Raw genomic sequence first — 21973 nt, 5'->3', positions numbered from 1 at the left:
CCACCAACACCATGGCTGTACATTGCTCAGCCCCAGAGGCTCTCCATATCTACAGAAGCAAATTAAGAAATCTGATGTATCTGAACACATACACAATCATAAAGCCTGATCAGAAGCAACCAGTTTCCTTCTGTAGAAAAAGCAAGGCTGAACTTTGGAGAACTGGTGCCATTCTTCTAGGAATTACAAAACTTAAGTTTGAGTAGTCTCAGCCAGGTAGTTAGTCAAACATAGTCAAACACCAAGTGACTGACTGGGTGATTCAGAGGAAGGGTTGGGAACCTTTGACCAGCTGCATTTTTAAAATTATTATTATTTTAAATTTTTTTTTAATTATTATTTTAATTTTTTTTTTAGATTACTTAATATGCAAGGATGGCATTATCTTTTAAATACTAGTTTCCTCCTCTTTGCTAAACTAGCAGATCTAAGAGACTAAAATCTCCGAGAAGGAAAAGTTTGTTCTAGATGGAGAAAAGCAATTGGAGTGTGTTCTAGAATACTTGAAAATAAGCATTTGTAGTTGGAGGTTTAACAGTGTAAGGCTTCTAAATTAGATAAAAAGGTGTAGTGGGCTTGTTTGCCTTACAGAATTGTAAAACTTTCATTTCATGTTTATTGAAGTTTGGAAAGACATGAACTTCAGTGTCATGCTCTGCAGGGGTTCTTAAAACCTCTTTTCATGTTTCCTTCCTTCTTAATCTCTTTAAATAAAGACAAATATCCTCTTACACTTCCATATAAAGTCAGCATTTTGGGCCATGATTAGTGTGCTTGATAGGCATCCTTATTTCTTCAGTAAATAATAATGAATGACTGAAAAATATCCTTTTTTTAAAAATCTGCTTCAATTCCTATCCTGCTTGGCTGGGAAAGCTAAATAACTTTGTCACTGTCAGCCTATAACAATAACTTGCCCTTATTGTCCTGCATTGAATTCTAGGGTGTAACATTGTCCTTGTTTCAGATTTTTTCCTCTTCTCTGTTCAAGACAGCCAAAGATGCACATGTATCAGAACTGCCTTGGTGAAAATAATCAATGAGGTTCAAAGTGATTTATAGGAAACAGTGGGTGATCCCTCTTTGTTGGAGCATCCTTTGTAACCATAAGGAGGGCACGTCAGTGTTCTATGGCAGTGAGTGGGCTGTAAAAAGGCAGGGTGCATATGGGGTGATTCAGACTTCTGAAACAGGAGGATATCAAGTGAGGCTTTTCTTAAGTTTAGTTTCTGAGAAACACTTTCTTCAAGTACAAACACAGTTGTGAGAATATGTGAAATACTTGTATTTATATGTCTTATTTAAAATATTAAACCAGCTTGAGACAGTTCTTGAGTTTGTCTCTGCTTTCCCTTCTCTTGGTAAGTGTGTTGCCTCATTTAACTTCCTGGCCCTGACAATAAGGACCTTAGGAAGACTTTTGTGTGTTGCCAGACAGATGATGCAAGGCATAAATACAGCCATGGGAACATCCTTTATGCCTTTCTTGGTGAAACCTGAATATAAAGGTTGATATTTTTAACTGGAAGAATTTCAGTAGACTTGGATCACTGTTGGAGCCTAAGTATTTTTTTTTTTGTTTTCTGTTCTCTGTGACATGATGTAATGTGAAATTCTGTAGTTTTTTTTCTTTCCCCCCCCGAGTCAGGGGAAAAAAGCATCCATGCATCTAAATGCTGGTTTCAGCATTCTTTAGTGTGGAGGAGAATGACAATAACCTCCAGTTCAGATAATGAATTCCTGTTAATCATTATTTGTGAGAATGTTCTGTATTCAAAATTCAGTGCTTTCCTGACATTGTTTTCTATTGATCTGTTAAATTTTATGTGATCTCCCTATGTCCTGATAGTATATCTTGTTTTGGAAGGCCTCTTTTCTTCATTAGCTGTCTGGGTCTTCAGTTACATTCTTTCTGCCTGTAACAGGATTGTAATACAGTTATACTTTCTAGAAATTTTTAATATCTAATCAATTGTGGGGTGTTGTTTGAGAAAATCAAGTAAATACATGCAGATGACATCTCAAAGAGCTTTGAAGCTGTTTTGCCTTCTAGCATTGGACCCATAATTATTTTTTTTTTGAGCAGAATTAAGAGAAGAATTCAGTTAAGGTGTAAGGAGAAGCTTAGGAGAATTTCTTTTTAAGGCAGAACACTTATAAAGTTTTTACTGGAGAAAATATTTTGGGTTTTGCATTTTTGTAGGATGAATTTATACTGGGTGATACTGAGATTTTCCAGATGTCACTAGCAAATAATAATACAGAAAAATGAAAAATGCAAGAACTGATGTAGGAAATATTTCATTTTCTTAAGGACCATGTTCCTATTCAAATCACTAATAATTGACTAAATAGCTTTTTCTCAGATTATATTATGTTAAACACAGTATTTGCTTACACTTCTAAAAGTGCAGATTTGAAAGGAAAGCAGACTACTGTTGTCTGTTCTCATTTCTGTGTTGCTATTCACTTTGATTGTTTAAATGTTAATAAAGAAGTAGCTTTACAGTTTCTAATTATTTAAATTCCTGAAAAGACATATCTTTACATTAGCAGATAATTTGAGAAACTGGAAAGGATGATGGATAATTTGATGCAAGTTTTCACGTAACAGTAATATATAAATAGGTTATAACAACCTCCAAAACCTTGTCTGATTTCAGTATTTGAGGGACTTCCTCAGGCTATATGTTTAATGGTTGGATTTGAGACCTATACAACTTTATTCTGTTAATGTAATTTTATCAGCTCTTTTTCTTACTATTTTGAGCTGTCAATAGTGTGACTTTCATTACCACAAACTAATCAAAAGGCATTCACTGATTTTTTTATTATTATTATTATTATGTATTTTATTTTTTTTTTAGTGCATGAGAAGTCTTCATAACCTCTCTTCACAAGGTGGGAAAAGAACAGTTAGTGCCAGGTATTTCAGAAGGCTCCAGGGAGACCTTAAAGCATCCTTCTAGTACCTGGAAGGGGCCTACAGGAATGCTGGGGAGGGACATTTTACAAGGGCATGTAGCAATAGGACAAAGGGTAATGGTTTTAGACTGGAAGAGGGTAGATTTAGTTTTGGTATTAGGAAGAAATTTTTCACTGTGAGGCTGGTGATGTGACACTGGAACAGGTTGCCCAGAGATGTTGTGGCTGCCCCATCCCTGGAAGTGTTCAAGGCCAGGTTGGATGGGGCTTTGAGCAACCTGGCCTGGTGGGAGGTGTCCCTGCCCATGCAGGGGGGTTGGAACTGGGTGATCTTTAAGGTCCTTTCCAACCTAAACTATTCTATGACTCTATGAATTGCTCTAACACTGTCACGCAGTCCTGGTATGCAATCTGCAGGTGAGTGGCAGTAGAAGCTGTCCATGTGGAATCTCTGGAAGACCTGCTTCCCACAGTAACTTTGTTTGAATCCAGCCCTTCACACAAGGAGTTGGTGACCGTGTGGTCCATGAACAGCTGGCAAAAGGATTAGAAAGCAAAATGGGAGGATCTGTGCAGTACTTGACATGTGACTTTTAACCTTCTTAGGCATCTAACCAAGACAACTTGAATCAAAAGTAGTGCACTTTGTCTTCTCATTAAAAGCCATTTTTAAAAAAAATAAATTTTTTTTTTGCTTATTAATGTAAAAAAAATCCAGTAGGCTCCGTAGGAAAACTGCATTATCCATTTTAAGGTGTCTGGTCACTTTGTGTTCTCTTTTAGAGGCTTGCTGTTTTAAAAATGGAAAAATAGTTCTTGTGTGGATTGAGATGCTTCTTTATCCAGGGTGGGTTCTTAGCTCTCACTTTGGGAATATCTTGCTGCTTTTAGTTCCTCTGACTATCTATAAACTGCTCCAGCTGGATTAAAACACTTAAGTGGATATCTCTTAAAATGTAATCAAAACCAGGAATTGATCCCAGGAGGGCAAAATGAAGCAACATTTATTTAAAATACAAATCTCCACCCACCATGCTTAAAACATAAAAATATTCAAGTGCCTTTTTAAAAGGCTTATTGCATAATTTAAAGCATCGTATACTTTTGTGTCTATTTATTGATCTGTTTCATGTAGTGTAAAATCAGCACACCCAGCATTTACACAGCAGCCTGACTTGCATGGTTGTGCTTAGCAGTGTGTATTGCAGGGTTCCTTATCCTTAAAATATCATACTGCAGGTATATGGTGTAGGTTTGCTTTTGTTAAGGTCAGCCTCTTGGGAGTTCTTGACTTGGTGAATCATGTAGGATGATGCAGTGATTAGGTGCCAAGTCACGATCCAGCTAATTTTACTTCCACTGTGCTGCTTTTGAATTCAAAGCTCTTCTTACTGGCACTGTTATGTTACCAACAGGAAAGGAGATCTCCTTTAGCTCCTTGGTGCTAGGCTTCTCGAGAGGGGCTGCACGTTGCAGGGCAGGATGCCCAGACCTGGGAGTGTGGTCAGTGACTTCTAAGTTGGAGCTCTAAGAATTCCAGCCACTTCCCCAGCAGTTTTAGTGGATGACATGGATGCACATCCTAAAGGTTAACCTGCTGCTTGATGCTTGTGCTTGCTGCAGTTCTGAATCCCAAGTAGGCTCCTAAGAATGCAGGAACACTGAGCAAGTATTACCTGCTATGAGCAGAGCAGAGACTGCTGAGCTGTCAGGGTAAGCTTTGTGCTGCACTGGTCCTGTATGTAGCCTTTCCTCTAGTGGTTTTTAAAAGCTGAGAGCAACTTCAGTACTTTGAAGAAAATTATACCTGAAGAAACTGTTACACAATGCTGAGCTAAAATTAAATCTCTCTTCAAACCTGGAGATGAGTTTTCATTGTGTGTTTGTTCCTATTTTGAGTAACTTTAATTCATGAGGGCACAGTGTTAATCAAATTGCTTGAAATAAATGCAGTTTGTAACATTTGATCGTGTCTCACCCTTTATTACTAACAGGTATTGTTAGTCCTTTCTGGTTCTGAAGCTTTTTGATACTAGTGCTTGCTGCAAGCTAAATTTTTTTGTAAAACTTCTGCCAAAGTAATTCAGTCACTTCTGAAGATTATGACAGAGTAAAAGCCATTTAAAAAAAGAAGAAAACCCAGCTATTTTTACTTGGACACCTCTGCCTTTCTGTCAGAGATTGGTATTATGCCATATATGTGAGTATTTGCTTATTTCTGGCTAAGTTAAAGAACGCTGAATAAATTTCATGTTTTCTGTTTTCAGTAGCAACTCATAAACCGTAACAAATAGTGTCTCTACATTGAGTGTATCTGAGATCATACCTGCAGGCATCTGGGAAGGCTTTCCTTATAATTATAGTAATAAGGTGTTGAGGGCTGGCCAAGCCTGGGGCTTGGCAGAAGTGGTAGTTTAGAGGGATAAGGAAGTCTTCCCTTTGGTTAATAATGTTGTCAGTAATTTAGAGAGATGAATAGCTGGTAATGTAGAGGAACAAGGTAACTTGGCAAGAAGGTGAATGGAGGGAACCAGAAACTGAGGATCCGATGGAACTGGAACTTCTAGGCAAGAAGGGGGGCGTCACTGGCTGGTAAATGATCAGGGTAAAGGGCCCAACCCAGCACTGCCAAGGGCTGCATCCTCCTGTAGCCTGGACACTTCCACACCACTTGGCATTTGGTACTGGGTTTCCTCCAAATCTTCCATGGTAATCCTCTGCCTGGAAACAATTGATGGTTTTGGAAGGTTCAGTTCAAAGCATTTGATATATCTAGAAATATAGTATATAGGACAGCTATAGGTACAGTTTAGAAAGCTAGCTGAAGGGATCAAACAGTGTGAATGTTCTGGAAGCTTAAGCTTCTGCACGTATCTTTTTTTGTGAGCAGTATGCATGTTATATACGTCTGATTTGGCAGAGATTAAGCAGGCAAAGTTGGGGGATGGGGAGAAATGGATTGGCCTAAACGACTGGAAGCTTGTTAATGCACATGGATTTGAAGGCTAGAGGGGATGAGTGGAGTAAATAGAAGAGCTGGGAAGAGAGAAAATAAGAGGAGAATCCCTAAGGAACTGGGAAAAGCTGAAGTTTGTTCAGCAGAGTGTATATGGAAGTTAAGAATTAGCAGTATAAAAAGAGATGGGACACATGTACAAAAAGTTCATCCAGGTTTTACTTCTGAACATTACACAAAGGTTGACTCAAAAATTTTGAGGTAATCTTTCTATGTCTGTGTAATCCATTGCAAAAGCACAAGTTATTTCTTCCACCAGTGTTGGTTTGCAAAGAAAGTTTACTTCTTGATGTTTCTTGCAAATAAATGTTGGCTTTTTGATGTTTATTCTCTTTACATCACTTGTGCATAGGTAAGGTCAGTGTTAAGGTCATTTGTAACAGACTTAAAGTTCCCAACTCTGCTTTTAAGCTATGTCATTATGTTTAATGAGTCCATCTGATAAAATTAGTATCTCCAAAAATTTCACTGAAAATCTGATGTGAAGGTTTTGCTGAGAGGTATCAGGAAACTTCCAAAATCAAGTACCCAACAGAAACATTAGAATAAATTTGCAAGTGTGCTAAAGCTTTGGTCTCCTAATACATATGCATTGTAATTATTACATGATAAGGCATGCTGAAGTTGATATAATACATCAACTGCTTATGTAAGGAGTAGGGATCAAATAGCTGCTGGAAAATTTGATTTAATTGTTGATATGCTATGGAAATCAGCATAAAGATAACAGCTCATTCTGCCATATACTGTTTATGAAATATATATAGATTTGGATGGTGGAGGAAATGCACATAGAAGGGACTGACAAACACCCCTGGAGTGAAAAATATCAATATCTTCTGGAGAAACACTTTGTAGAAACCACCTTGGTTCCCTAAGACTGAACTACCTATCACTTCTAGCACGAATGACTAGATTCATGCTAGACTCTTCTATTTTCAGATCCCTACAGGTAGGTCTCTTCTCCACTCTCGTCTCCCAGAGTAAGCATTTGCAGCACCACTGAACTCTCAGCTTCCAGGTTTAGTGACAACACCATCATCGTGGTGCTGGCAGATGCTCTCTCAGCTTTTTTTCTGCCAGTCAGCAGGGGTTTGTGGCACACAGAACCTCAGTTCCTGCTGCCCCAGGGGGAGCACAGAGCTTGGCAGCTTTAATCACATCCCAGCTCGCAAAAACACGTCGGGTTTCCCAACCTTGTAGATCAAAATAATTTCTAATGGAAGTTTTGTTCCTTACCCCTCCTCTTGGGCATTGTAAGGGAAGAAATATGGGGTTTATTTGTTATCTTAACTTTTGCAGCTTATTAGATTATTTTGCTACTCATTTTCTCAACAGGTGGTGAAAGTTAGATTGATGCCCTGTAGCTTTGAAAAGTGTTTTCAATAAAGGTACTCGATGCAAAAAGAAAATATCTTATTGTCATTTTCAACTGTATTGCAGACTGTTGCTATCAGTTAGGCAGTCTAGCCCTTTTTCCACTGTTTCAATACCCAGGTGCCTGGAATAGGTGCATTTGTCACTTGCCTCTGATATGTAAAAAGGGGAAGGATAATTTCTTCTGTGGTTTCAGTGAATGCAGCAGTTTATTTGAATAGCAGATTGATTAAACTGGCAGGTGTGTTGAGCAGAAAGTGCTTCTAACACAGCTGTGTTGCAGTATTTGCTAAAAAAGGGGCATGACTTATACATAGAGATTCTGGCATCATCACCTGTCTGGTGACATTGCAATGGCAGAAAAAAGTACTCATCTGATTTGCACTTGGAAAACAGTCCCACAGCAACGTTGGAATTAAATTAATTTTATTTACTGAATTACTACAATATGTCTTTCCTTACAGTCTTCTAGTCCCCAGTCTTCGCTTTTGCATGAGCATCTTTTAGGTGTTTATTGCTTCTGTGTTCTTTGTAATAAACTTCACAGTTCCTTAAAAAAAAAAAAAAAAAAAAAAAAAAAAAAAAAAAAAAGTTGCTAAAATAATTATTATTTAAACTGGTTAGTTTTCTGTCTAAGCATGTATTTTCAAACAAAAAATACTACACTTTAGCAGAGAGAAAACAAATGATTATTTACTGTACTTGTAGAAAAGAATAACAAAAAGCTTATATACCAAATTAAAAGGTAACCTACTTGAATAAGGTCTTGTTTAAGACTGAAAATAAATGTTTTCAGGTTTTTGAGGTAAATTCATTATTTGTAATAGGCTGTATTTGCTAAGGTGCTCTCCAATATGTTTTGCAAAATTCCAGTAAGGCTTGAGATTGTCATAACTTGGCATTTCACCCATCACTGCTTCTAAACCATGGTAATGAGGTAACAGCTCTGTCTATCAGCTTATGCTTTCAAGAAGGGTGATTTAGTGTGTTTTGATGTCCACAGACCATAACAGTATAACTAAAATAAATGGCTTTGATTTAATTTCCAAGATGGACTTTCCCAGTAAGCAATGAAGTTGGGGAAAGATGGGAAAGTTGTTGGAAAGAAGGGCAAGTATAACTCCTTGGGACTGGGGGCTTTATTGGTGTGGAGAAGTGTTCAGTACTGGTAGGAAAGTAAATTAGGGGAAAATGAGAAAGGACATGTTAGAGCTTTAATGGGGTATTCATAGATCTGTTCTACACTGTGATTTTCTTTGTGCATCAAAATTGTGACTGATACCAGTACACTGAATAAAACATAGATTTTAGTCATGGCCTCAGAAGTCTCTCAAAGCAAACCTCTTGCTTTATAAGATCACATTTGGTTACAATGTGTGTCCTAAAGTCATTGTACTCTAATCCCTGAGGCTGCATTTGTTACCTGTCTGTGTTACCTGCACTTCTGGAGAGGAACAAAGCACATTTGTGCTTCCTAAGCCACCTGCTGGAAATGCAATGATTTCCAGGCCATCACCATTTGGAATCCAGCACTACTGGCTTCTGCACAAGTAAAACCTGTCCTAGGGATGGAGATCTCCACTGGGTGTGTAAAACAGATAGCTGTTTCACAATTCTCTATATGGCATACAATTTGGTAAGCAAAACCTGCTTAAAATGGATTATATTTAAATATAGAAATTTTATGTAAATTATATTCCTCCTCCTCTGACTGAAAAGTAAAATAATTTGAGCCCACTTCCCTGCCCCTGGTACTTTTGGATTCATGTCATAAGCTTCTGATAGAAGAGGCTGTGTTAGTGCAGAGGGACTGCCTGGCCTCAGGACTTAATCCATAAAGGAATACCTCTTGGTGTCACGATTAAGGCTTTGCCATTTTTCCATCTGCTCCAGCTCTGTCTCTGCAGCAGTTCTAGCTGAGGCTGATCCAAACCAGATTTGCTCTGCAGAAGGCAAATAGTAAATAACTGAACCTAGGCAGTTGGCAGCTCCAAACTCTGAGGTGCAGAAATGATTCTAAATACCTTTTGTGTCACGCTGTGAGAAAAGAAGCAAGGAAAAGTGCATCTGCTGCTCATCAGGCTGTTTGATACCAGCAAAACAGGCTTCTTCTGCAAAGGTTAGGCTCTTATGGAGACTTTTAGGCTGCCTTTTTTTTTTTTCTTTTCTTTTCTTTTTTCTTTTTCTTTTTTTTCTTCCTTTTCCTTTTCCTTTTCCTTTTCCTTTTCCTTTTCCTTTTCCTTTTCCTTTTCCTTTTCCTTTTCCTTTTCCTTTTCCTTTTCCTTTTCCTTTTCCTTTTCCTTTTCCTTTTCCTTTTCCTTTTCCTTTTCCTTTTCCTTTTCCTTTTCCTTTTCCTTTTCCTTTCCTTTTCCTTTCTGGAGTCCGTAGCAATTAATTTGTGAAATGTGTAAGGAAAAAAACTGTAAGTGGAACAACTTCTCTGGGGTTTTTAAGCAGCAACAACACCCATTTTTGTATGTGTGTGAATATTTCATCTCTTACTGTACAGAACACAAAATAATGCAGTGCATGCAAAAAGCCTGCTGTGAGTTTGGATGTGTGAGAATTTGGCTATGAGGACTCTGATGTTAATTACTTTAATAAAAATATTTTAATAATTACTTTCTCTCTGCATGAATCATACCTTCCTTTTCAGTCACACCTTGTATATCCTATTATTTTTTTTCCCACCACTGCTAGTATTTTCATACTGCATTTTCTTGCTGGAAGTATTTTTTGTTGTGTAATTTTATTGTTCAGTTCACCTCTGTTGCCATGTAGCTTTATTGTCTTTAAAAAAAATACACATAATTTAATTTTCTGATGTGCTAGAGATGTGTGTGCTTATGTGGCTACTGCTGAACACTCTTTCAGTGGCTATCCTAAAAATGAAAAAAATAATCAGAAAACAAGTTCAGAGAAGTTACTTGCTACAGTGTCATTTGACAACATGCAAAATGTTGTTAAGATGTAGTCTTTGTGAAGATGGGAATGGCACATGGAGGCACAATACTTTGAAACTGGGAGTATTATTACAAAGAAAAAAGTGATGTCCTCTTTCCATAAGTAATACCAAATTATTCAAATGTATTTAAAATCAAATGCAATTCTGACTAGAGTGCAGGAACAAATAATTTAAAGCTTTTTTTATTTGGTTGGGTTTTTTCCATCTCCAGGTCTAAGGTTGAAATTCATTCCAGATCAGTAGTCATCAAAATTAATTTACTTATTGTTGTTGTTTGACAAAACTTTAAAACTGAGACCTAAAATCTTAACCATGTGGTATGAAAGGGCTCTGCCATAGTGGAAAACCTTCTATGCTTTAAAAACTTGAAACTGAAGTCAGTTTTATCTGTGGTGAGCATAGGCGATCATGGTGTTGCCTTAGAAATAGAAACCAAGTTTGAAGTTTTTCTGTTTCACTTTTGCTTTACTGCTGGGTGCTGGGGGTTTTTTTGAATGAGGCTCTTCAATTTGAAACTTACTGGAAGGATTATTAGAGATTTATGCCTTTATGTTTGTCAAAGACAGATATTACACTGCATGACTTGCTAGAGGAGAGACTTGAGGTAAATATATTGGGTTTTGAAGTTCATTCAATCCCACATCTTTTGTCTCTGAGGAAAATCACTATTAATCATTTTAGGATCTCTGGAGAGCAAAGACAAAGGGACAGCAAAGAGATCCTTTTTACTCGAGTTTGTCCTCAGATGTGATCTTCAGGGGGAAGAGAATATCTGTCTGTCTGCAGAAGTTGTGCTACCGAGGGCAAAATTGGGTGAGCCACAGCCAGTCCTGCTCTGTATGAAGAGAGAAAGATGTGCTGCTTTCTCTGACTGTCATTTTGAAGAAAATCCCAGCTGTGCCTGTGCTTTGGTGAGGTGCTTTTGTGGGCTAGGTATGCTCTGTGTGTACCTACTTCAAACAGACCTTTATGAGTTTCAGGTGGGTAAAGTTAGTTTCAAGTTGTCAGTCAAGAGGTATGATAGAAGCAGAGAGCTGCTGAATTCTTTTAAACTCGTACAGAGAATGAATGGAAAAAGTTTAAGATGCTGATGAGTTTGGGTGCTTCTAGGTGTGATGGCAGATGTGGTTGGACAGAAGAAAATCAGGAGTGGAATGCTGCCTGTTCCAGCCAAATCTTCTGTGGTAGTGCATATGTCCCAGAGAGAAGTTCAAACAGCATGTGCATAACAAAGAAAAGAAAACTCTTGGGCAACTGAAGCATCCCAAAAAGATTGCTGGAAATTAAGAGTCTCAGTAGGGTTTTTTCCCCTTCACTGGAGGACAGATTGACAACTGCATATGCCAGAATCTTGACTCAGAGGGGATTTTTTTTGGTTTTTTTTTTGTTTGTTTGTTTGCTTACTTGTTTGTATGTTTGGATTTTTTGGTTTAGTTTTCTTGTTTATCGTTTTTTGTTTGATTGGATTTTTTTGTTATTTTTCACTAGAATCAAGTTTCTAACTTCCCTTTGTGGCTGTTATCTTCCTTTTACCCTCTTCCCTTTCCTTCTCCGGTTTGATTCTGTTCAATCTTTTTGTGTAATTGATGTAAATAAATTTAAGCTATACACTAAATGTGTTCAGAAGGGTTTTAGTTTCAAGACCTTCTTCCCCAGTTATCTATGGGCAATGCAGCATCAGCAAATTTTTTTTGTTCCTGAAGCTGCAACTGGGTTTCTATCTGCTGTTAAATCTCCTCGTCCTGGTATTAGGAAGTGTGTATTTGTCTACACTTACACTGCCTATGTGTGACTCATGTATTTAAATTGCTTTAGGCATCCAGCAGTCAAACACACTCAGTGTGCACAAAGATGAAGGGTGAAGCATTTGTTCCTTTATGAAAAAGGAAAGAGAACAGTACTAGAGAAAACCTCAGTATAATTAAAGTTAGTGCAGTGGATCTTATTATGTAACATCCTCATCAAAAAGTAATATGAAAGCAAAAATAAAGCCCATGTACTTGAATTTCTGGCAATACTAAGCTTTATGTACTATAGCTCATAAAATAACCAAGTGAATGAGTCCCGAGTTACTTGAAGAGGACTCTTCTCAGTCTGCTGTGCTGGATTCACTTCTGCAAAACCTCGCTCTCCTTGACAACTTTTCTGTGTGACAAACAACTTACACCCCTCATGTGTGAGAACAAAGTCTCTCCCTGTAAGAGATTCAGAGAAACCAAGTGAGTGTGAGCCTACATCCCCAGAGTGTTCGATAAGTAATTTTCTGTAGCTGGCAGATAGCCAGCTTTGGCTGGTGCAGCAAACATCAAGTAACAGTGGAAAGGATACAAAGAAGTCTAGGAGTGATAATCAGGACATATATGCTAAAATGACTATGGAACAAAGAGAATAGGTTATTCAGGTGTAGTTTAAAACTACCTGCTTTGCCTGCCATGAACTGTTTGTAACTGTAATAAGGAATAACAGGTATATAAAATCCTCACGAAAAAACAAAAATCGTGAAATACTATTGAGGAAAGAAGAACAAGGGGTTTAATTCAAGTCCATGGAATTTTAATTGTAACAGCTAAACCCAGTAGAAGTGGTTATGAAAATGTTTGAATAGATAACTGAACTTTAAAATCTTCAGAGGATCCTGACCTTCACAATTTTGACCTCATAACAGCACTTAACTTACCAGCTTACTCTTTAAAATTGACCTCCCAGCTACCTGGAGTTCCTTTTTGGGAGGAGGGTAGACAGATGACAGTGAGTAGTCATTTTATACACCTTGATAGGTTTGTGAAACTCTTTCTGATTGTCATCTGCACTTTAAAGCCTTTCAGACTCCTTATTCCTAAAAACATTTTTTGTGAGACTGGAAACTATATGGATCTCACTTTTGCACACAATATTATGTATGATCGCAGAAAATTTTGTTGGTGATTTAAAATAAATTGAAACTGGAACATGAAAAACAAAAAATTCAATTTGCCTAAGCAAGAATGTGTAAAATAGGGATAGATGAGCCTACCAAAATACCCGCAAGGGACAAAGCTAAATCAAGGCTATGCATTCCCTAAATTTCCACACAGGAAACAAGTAGTGTTTTGCCTCTCTCTTTTCAAAGAAAGAAACAATAGTAGTATCAACAATAAAAACCACCTTCAACCACCAAGTTAACATACCTATTATTTCTCTTCATGTGATTGATCATCAAAATGCAGTGCTGTCCTAGTCAGGTGGACACATCAGAAGACTTAATGAAGGTAATGATAAGGTTAAAGATCCCATAAGTGTTTGTTCAGTCCAGCCCACCATAGTCTGAGGTTCAGCCTTGGTGTTCAGCCCCGCAAGGTTAGCTGCTGAGCTGGTTGAAGATCTCAGCTGAGCATTACACTGGATAAATTTTGATGGTACTACAACTTTGACCTTAGAAAGCATGAATGATGTCTGACTTTTCCTTGGTATTATCAAATGTCTGGAAAGCATTGAGGACATTTGGAAAGGAAGGCCAAAAATGGATAAAGAGCTGGGTAAATAATCAGTGTCATCAGGCAACTTCTTTTTCAGAATCTTTTTTCAGAATCTTTTCTAATGAGTAGATCTGAAAGTAAGGAATTATGCACTGTTTGTGCACATCACAGTTATTCTCAGCATAAACAGTTCAATAGATTAAAAAATAGGCTTTTTAATATGCAAATTATGCAGTAAAACATTCCCAACCATTCAAGTAGTTTAAAGGCTTCCTGAGGCTAAAATGATAATAAGATGTCAAACACGATGCCATGGGTAATACTATGATTACCAAAAAAAAGCAAAAAAAAAAAAAGCATAAATCTCAGTGAACATTTTTAGGGGCAGACATGATTATTACTGTTGCAGAAAAAATAGCTGCTATGACTGAAAACCTTCTAATAAAAAAGTATTGGGAGGAAAGAGAACCAGTTCAAAGGCTTTCTTATAAGACTCCATCAGAAAGAGTCTGTTTCATTATGATAGCTGCTATCCTGACAATCAAGTGACAGATTTTGCTATGGGTTTTGAGCTCTCCATTAAATATAACACCATTTTTTGAACGTTTTGAGTAGCCTACTGAGTAGCAACCAACTGAAAAGTAAGATTCACAGTGGGAAGCTGAAGGGGAACAGGCCTCCAGAGCATTTAGTGTTTAATGGATCTACAGCTGGAGTGAAGCAGTGTGCAGAAATAATTGTGATTAGGCTTGGTCAATCAGATGACAAAAAGAGCTATGCCCCCTCATCATTCAGCTGTAAAATTCAGAGAACAATTTCATCTTAAACCTGCTTAAACACACAAAAAATCTATTCAGTCATTTATGTTTTAGTTAATTTCTTGATAGTCTGCTGTCAAAGACAAAGGTGAGCAAATGGATAAGCTGTTGTAATGGCAAAATAGCCTTTATTCACCTGGGACTTCATTTTTGGAAGAAATTAAAATTACTAAAATAATGATTTTGAGCACTGGGCTTTTACGAGAGTTGCATGTTACTAAACAAAATAATAGATTAGCACTGTGCCATGTCTGTGGCATGGTAAGTAGCTTGTTGTTTACAGTTTTATGTCAGCTGTGGTTATGGGAATATATGGCTTCAAATGTGCAATTAAAGAGCAATAACTTGGAGTGGCAGAGGTTTTGCCTAATCAGCACCATATTATTTGATGATAAATCTTCCCATCAAAACCAAATTGTCTGTAATTGTAACTTCTGTTTTTTCTAAGCTTTTTAGCCTTCTCAGCAAAGTACTTTGCAGCTTGAGAAGCATGGTACATGGTGGGAGCTCAGTTAAGATGCTCTGGTTCTATTTCAGCAGGTTTAAGGGGTCAGGTGGATGCAGTGATTATTGAACCTCACTGGCAATCTGCTTTGAAGGAGATTCTTAAGCAGAGGTTGTGCTTTTGTGAGGAGAAAGCTTTGTTTTAATAATCCTTGAGAACAGTATAGGTTTCAGAGGAGCAGATGAAGTTATTGTTCTGATCTAATGAGGATACTGATAAATGCTGATGGGATTCTTACTGCTACCTACAAGAAGTTGCAAGTTCTCTAAAGTTGGAAACATTTTAAATGAATTAAATTTTAATGAATTTAAAAAAAATTAAAAATCTGGATTTGTGACATAATAGAAATGAAAACTTTTAAATAGGGTAATATTATCTAAGACTTTTAAAAAGCCACTGTTCTGTACCAGTGTTGCTTCAAGGTAGCTCCTTGGAAAGCAGAGGTGGTCCAGAGGTTCATGAGGTGTGTGAAATTGGTGGCTTTAATACTGTGGGCAAGCATATTCAACTCTTCTGAAATGATTTCTCAATATGTATAAATTTTCTTCCTAGTACTGGGTTTTCCCCACTCAGCAGAAATAGCTTTTGCAACCATCCTGCCTCTCGGGCACTGTTGATAGAGACCAGAGGATTGCCCCACTGGCGAGTCAGCAACTCGAATGAACATAAAGGAAAACTGAAATTAGAAATCTTAAGAGGCAAATCCCAAGTTAGGGGGAACTTGTGGGTAAGGTAAGATCTGGATTAAAATCTTCATTGATTTTACTGGCTGCATTTTTTAATGCGCTGGCGATAATGAAAAGGAACTGTATGGTGGGTTTTTTTTCTTTTCATCGATCAAAGCCAATTACTCCTAAACAAACAAATGAAAAAATTCCCTAATACAGTGGGCATCATTTTTCTAAAAGGTTCCTGCAGCTAAGCAGATTTAGCTCTGCTTTTAAATAAATACGGGGAAATGTTTAACCCCTATTGTATGGCCACAAAGCCTCTGCTGATCAGACAGAAGCTTGGGAGGGCTGAGGACAAAGCACGGGGCTACTGGGAACAGCAGCTCCTCTTCTGTCTGCTTCTGCACACAGTCCAACGAGAGCAGGGCTTAACAGCAGAGTTTTGTCATGATTACAACATGAAGTGGAGCATGTTACAAATTCTTACCTCTTGCTAACAAAAAGAAAGGAGAAAAAATAAAGGAAGAGGACTAAGAGGACTGTATAGCTATATACACAAGGTACTGACCCTTTTCCCTTTTCTATTCTGATTCTCCTCGCTTATCTAGTTGAGATTTGTGTACTTTAGTGTTGGATGGCTTGATTTATTGAAATGGATTAACATGAAGAAATGCAATTTGGACCTCTGGAAAATAAATCTATTCCGTGTAACTCTCTGAAATATTTGACTTTTATAGTTCACAGTCTAGGCATGGAAATCCATGTAGTTACAATTTGTATCCATGAAGGAAGGGCATGACTTTGCAACATGTTAAAGATCAGATAGATTTTATATTCTCTTTTTATTATTATAATATGTGCAAAATTAAGGCATTGTTTTCAATGAATATTAATATAATCTATGATGGACTGTTTGCCTTAGGAAATGTCTTCATGAGGATGTATGTAGGAGAAATGAAAAAACAGTTAATTTTGGTGTATTTCCAGGACTTTTTTTTTCTCCATAATTATTTTGTCAGAATCATCTGGGGTTGAGCACCATAACAAAAAGGACAGATATGACAGGAAGATAGATCACTGCCCTCATCAGCCAACAGGGTAGTTTCTTCTTTTCTGAGGGGTCCTCCTCACTGAAAGAAGAAGTGACATGAGGGTGAATAATGGAGCTCTGCAGTGGTTTGCATTAAACTGTGCTTTACATACATTAAATAAACTCTATACATTCCAGGTCACCTGAAAATGTTTAATAACTTTCTGCAGCATTTTAAAGTAAAAGGAAACTGAATTATATATGGAGGTGTATAGAGATATATAGTTAATTTTAGAAGACAGCTGCTTATTTTCTCATTCTATTGCTTTTCAAGGTTACATCAAGAATATTAAAACATTTTAAACTTTTAAGGAATATTTCAAATACATGTGATATAAAACAATTTGGCCAATCACATTATAAAATAAAAGTGGAATTCTTCTATTTTGAATTTTTTAATGTAGTTATTAAAATACATGTATTTTTCACTCAAAGTTTTACTGCTCTGAAGTCTATCAGCACTATTAGTGAAGTTTTTAAAGCAACAGTACTATGTGAATTTCAGTTCTTTCACAAACTTTGAAATTAATAAGTACACATTAAGCATAATGTCAGGTGTGGAAAAGTAAAGAGTATGCTTTAAATTTCCACAATATGCTAGCAGCCAAACTCGTACCCAGGAAATCAGAAATTACACAACCCGGAATACATCCATTAGATTTTAAACCACATTTTATCTAATCTGTAGACTTTTAAAAAATATCTTTTTGCCCAGCCCTTGATTTTTAAAATTTTAAAATTTTTTTTTTAATTTTTTTTTTTTTTTTTTTTTTTTTAAATTCATGCTATCTCACTCACTTATTTTCCTCTAAAGGTAAAAATGCTTCTCTCACTTTAGAGACCAGGCAGCTGGTTATTAATTTGCATTTTTGGACACAGGGGTTTCCTGGTTAGAAAGAAATATATGGGACTTTACCTTTTGACTCTAAAATATCATGCCACCAAGCTGTTCAGAATATCCTCTTTGTGCACTTAGCATTGTGAGTAAGAATACAAACTTAAACCTGCTTTTTTACATCTTTTTTTTTTCTTACTTTTAAGACTGCTTTTTTACTTCTTCATTCCATCTGAGCTGATTTTTGGATGTTTGGGTGCTGTTCTTTACATGATTTGCAGAAACCCTCATGAGTATGATTTCCTTGAGGTTTTGAGCTTTTGTTAAGCTTCCTCCTAAGAGACTATCAGAGAATATAAATAACATCACAGCAAAAAAAATCTCATCATGGACTGTAAGTAGGTTAAAGCCGCAGATGTTAAGAAGAACTGTAGCAAATATTTATATTTGGAACAGCATTAGTTTAATCCAAAGAGACTGATAGTCTGACCATTTTATACCCAGCAATAGAAAACAGTTTGACTGTAGTACAGTTCCTTTTCTCCTAATAAATAACTGAAAATTGTAATTCCTTATAGTATGTCCCAAACCACATATCTGGTTTACTATGTAAACAGGTTTAGTTCAAAAGAGTGAGAGGAACCGAGTGCTGAGGGTTTTTTTCCTTCTTTTATAGAGTGTTGGAAATCTGGTAAGGGTTACCTGCTGTGTCAACAGAGTAATGGTTTTCTGCTGTATGTGAGGTCTGACAAAAGCCATCCTTGGGTTTAAGGTCACACCAAACTTGTAAATATATCCCTTGAAGCTACAGCTGATCTTTACTGGTAATAACAGCAAGGCAGGGATGGCTGGAGGATTCCCTAAAATGTGTTCCAATTCTGTGTTGGAGACAGGGAGTTGGTGGACTGAACCAGTGTGAATGGCTGAATAGATGTGACCATTACCTTTATATAATAGAATATGTGTTGTCATTATCATACTTGAGAGTTTTGGTCAGTTAAGAGTTGGATGAATGGAGCATTTCTGAATGTGGGGTCTGTGCTGATTTTTTCTCATCAAGGCCCTGTTGGTTTGCAGGCAATTGTTGTAGTTGAATGTAGAGCTGGGAGGTAGGAAGGTATTTGAGTGACTGAATAAAAATTAAGGTAATGAGTGAATTACCTTAGAGAATTTCACCTGGTGAAATAAATTATATATGCCACACTGTCAAAGGTACAAAGATGGTGTCTTCTTTCCAGTGCCTTGTTAAGTGAGAGCAACAAGTTGATTTGAAAGAACATGATAAAGAACATTTTATGAGAAGTGCTGTTTATTTCTAGAAGAAAGAGCTACAGGAGGGTTCTACTCAAGAGCTAGGATTTTGCCAGTTGGCAGACCAAATTAACAATAAGAAGACTTTTAAAAGTATACTGAAATAATCTGTATAATCACATTATTAATTTGATGGGAAATTAAACTATATCAGTGTTGTAAGTTGGGATTTTGCTGTCTTTCCTTACAAAACACTGCTGATCTTCAGTTACCAATAAATTATGAGCTTCTATTACTTTTTTTACAGATAAGATGTACTTTTGTGTGTGTACTTTTTTTAACTTTTGTGTATAAATGAAGAAAGTATCAGCTGAACTCAAAACCTCCCCTGTTGTTTCTTCTTTCTTTCCTTTGTGCTTTCAGTTTTTGGGGGTTAGGTGGTGATAGAGGATTGTCTGCCCCATCCCTCAACTAGAATTTAGGATATTCTCCCAGAAAGTGGGAGATCAGGCAGTTTACAAATTGATTGTAAGCCCAGCTGTCTTTCATTCTGGGCAAATCCTGTGACCAAAGGCTTTTCCTGCAGTAAAGGCTTGCTGTCAGCTGCTGTAATCTCTCCCAGCAGATGTCTTTTTAGAAATTTGGGCATCTATATCCCAAAGAGCACTGCAATTTTTTGTCCTGAGGAGCTAGAGGTACCCAGTGGTCCTTATCACTAAACATTAGAAAGATGTGGTTAGGCTTTCCCATTTATTTGCTGAAGCTTTAGGAAGCACTGACTGTTTTCAGTGATGAAACAGCAAACCTGGATAAACACATGAATGATCTGGTCTGATCTGATGTGAGCAGCTGTATTTTTTCTTGAGAGCTAAATGCAAAACATAATTTTAAAACCTAGTGAGCTTCTTCGGTTCCTAGTGCTTCTTATTTTTTTTCCAACATATATGAATTAGTTCCTACTTAAAATAAGATTCCACTAGACTTGATTGTAGCATTGCAGCTGCATCTGGTGTATTTGTTGTAGTTTAACAGTGTATGTGATCATTTGCCTCTATAAATATTTCAGGTTGTATATTTTTTTTCAGGCAAGGCACTAACAAAGACCTGTCACACGAGGGATAAGAAAGAAGGAAAAGTAAAGAGAGAGACCATTTTGCTCTGAAGCTGTTTATATAAAGGTAAGATGAATTTTTTTCACCTTCAAATTTTCATTTCCCTTGCTAGCTGGGAAAAAAAAGCTACTGGCATTAAGTTTCTACATGCTAAGTTCCTACTTTCTATTCAGTTTCTATTAAGTATTACTATGGTAGTCACATAATGTGTTCTGCTTTTAACTGCATTTCTATGTTTGCTTGAGTCTAACAGTTTGTGATGAGTATAATTTTGAAAATGTGAATTCAACTTTTAACTGGAGGGCTCATATCAGATATGCTAACTAGAAAAGCAGCCAGAAGTCTTTCATAGCTTCACATGTTTGAAGATAAGCTTAATTATCTCTGGTGGTCCTTGCTGGAAAGAATGGGTGTTGGGACAAGTAAAAAAGCGAGCCTGGAAAAATAGAAGGAACTCAAGATAATTTTCTGTCAAAAGTACAGAAAGTTCTTCTAGCATAGATCACAGATTTCATGATAGGAACATTCTGAATGCTTCACTCTCATGGTTTAGGTCCTAAGTTTAAAATGCCTGTTTTGGAAGTTTTGAACTAAGCTTTGATTTTTCTTTTTTTACAGTCCTCTTCCAACCTTTCCCTGCTCTTGTATTTGAACTGCATATATCTTTCAGCATAGGAACAGAGGTAGCCTTACTTGAAGTCAGTAGTAGTTGCTGAATAGTCATCTGTGTTTTCATATCTGATTGTTTTTCAACGAAAAATCTGATTTTGGGGGTCTTGAATGCAGTATTGTGTAGTGCCCACTAGAACAGACCTTGTCTATCTTTCATAGTGCATAGGCGTGGGTAGCTGCAGTGCTTTATCCCTCATTTAGATGTTCAACCAGATACAACATCTGAAAGCATCAATAATATGTTTAAAACAGAAAGGAGGAGATAGACACTGCAGTGTTTTGACTCCAGAATTGCATTCCAGTGGTGTGCAAGGAAGATTGTTATTTTTTTAAACTTTCAGGCATCTTTTCTGAAATGGTTCTTTTTTTTCAGTCACAGAAGAGTTAAATGGAGATTTGGATAAAGAGGACTGTTACTGTAAGGTTTTTCAACTAGACTGCTCTGAAAAAAAGATAACCATTGAAGACTCTGAAAGGCTTTTTGGATGGGAACCAAGTTAAGGAAGCTCAGAGGTTCTTTGGCTTTGCTGCTGGTTGCTCTTGCTCACCAGGATCCTGGCACCCAAGCACTGTGCCCTCATTGCCTGCTTAGCTCCAGTCCTCCTGTCAGGGAATGCCACCAATACAATATGTCCCCTGGGGCTACTTGGGTGAGTGACAGCCAGCCAGCTCCAAAGTGACAAGTATTTAAATGTCTAATTGGGTCAGTGCACAGGTTCCTGCTCCCTCTGAGTGAGATGTTCTAGCTTTTCTATTTGATGTTCCATTGGTTCTTCTGTTTTTTCCTGCAGTTGTAAAGCAAAACTGTCAATACATTGATGCAAGAGAACAGGCCTTAGGAAAGGAGAGGGATGCTTTGTCATTAGGCTGTTTTGGTTAAACTATCTTTGCAGCTTGAATACTGACTAGAGAGGAGGGAAAGAAATCTATTGAAGTGATGGATGTTTGCTGATGCAAACTGACATTGTAATATACAATGAAGTGATTTATTTGACTGGTGAAAAAAAATACAGTGGCTTAATCTTTGTTAGGTAGTTCTCATACTGGTTAGACCTAGGGGCTTGGGCATCAGGTAACATATGGGAGAGAAGAAGAACTTGTTTTGTTGTGTCTGCACAATGAGGCTTTTCCTAAGTCAGTTTTTCTAAAACCAGTTTTTCTTCATAGAATTAGATTCACAGAATGTAGTCAGATACAAGCAAATGATGTACAAGGAAGCTGTTTTCTTATGGAAGGCCTCATCTGTGCAAGAAAACAATAGTCCCTATTATTCAGATGTAG

At 37.1% G+C, this 21973-nt stretch overlaps 1 protein-coding gene across 3 annotated transcripts in view; it reads left to right on the top strand.

The window, feature by feature from the left end:
* Positions 1 to 21973, top strand: part of NRCAM (neuronal cell adhesion molecule) — a 151291-nt gene that overhangs the window by 27929 nt on the left and 101389 nt on the right. For all 3 annotated transcript variants that reach the window (XM_071733617.1, XM_071733614.1, XM_071733618.1), the window contains exon 2: positions 19994 to 20086. The gene's annotated coding sequence lies outside the window, so the exon portion shown is untranslated. The remainder of the gene's footprint in view (positions 1 to 19993; positions 20087 to 21973) is intronic.

This window comes from Heliangelus exortis, chromosome 1 (assembly GCF_036169615.1).
Source record: "Heliangelus exortis chromosome 1, bHelExo1.hap1, whole genome shotgun sequence".
In the NCBI taxonomy this organism is placed as follows: domain Eukaryota; kingdom Metazoa; phylum Chordata; class Aves; order Apodiformes; family Trochilidae; genus Heliangelus; species Heliangelus exortis.
The sequence above is the reverse complement of the archived record's forward strand: the minus strand, read 5'-3'. Positions and strand labels throughout refer to the sequence as shown.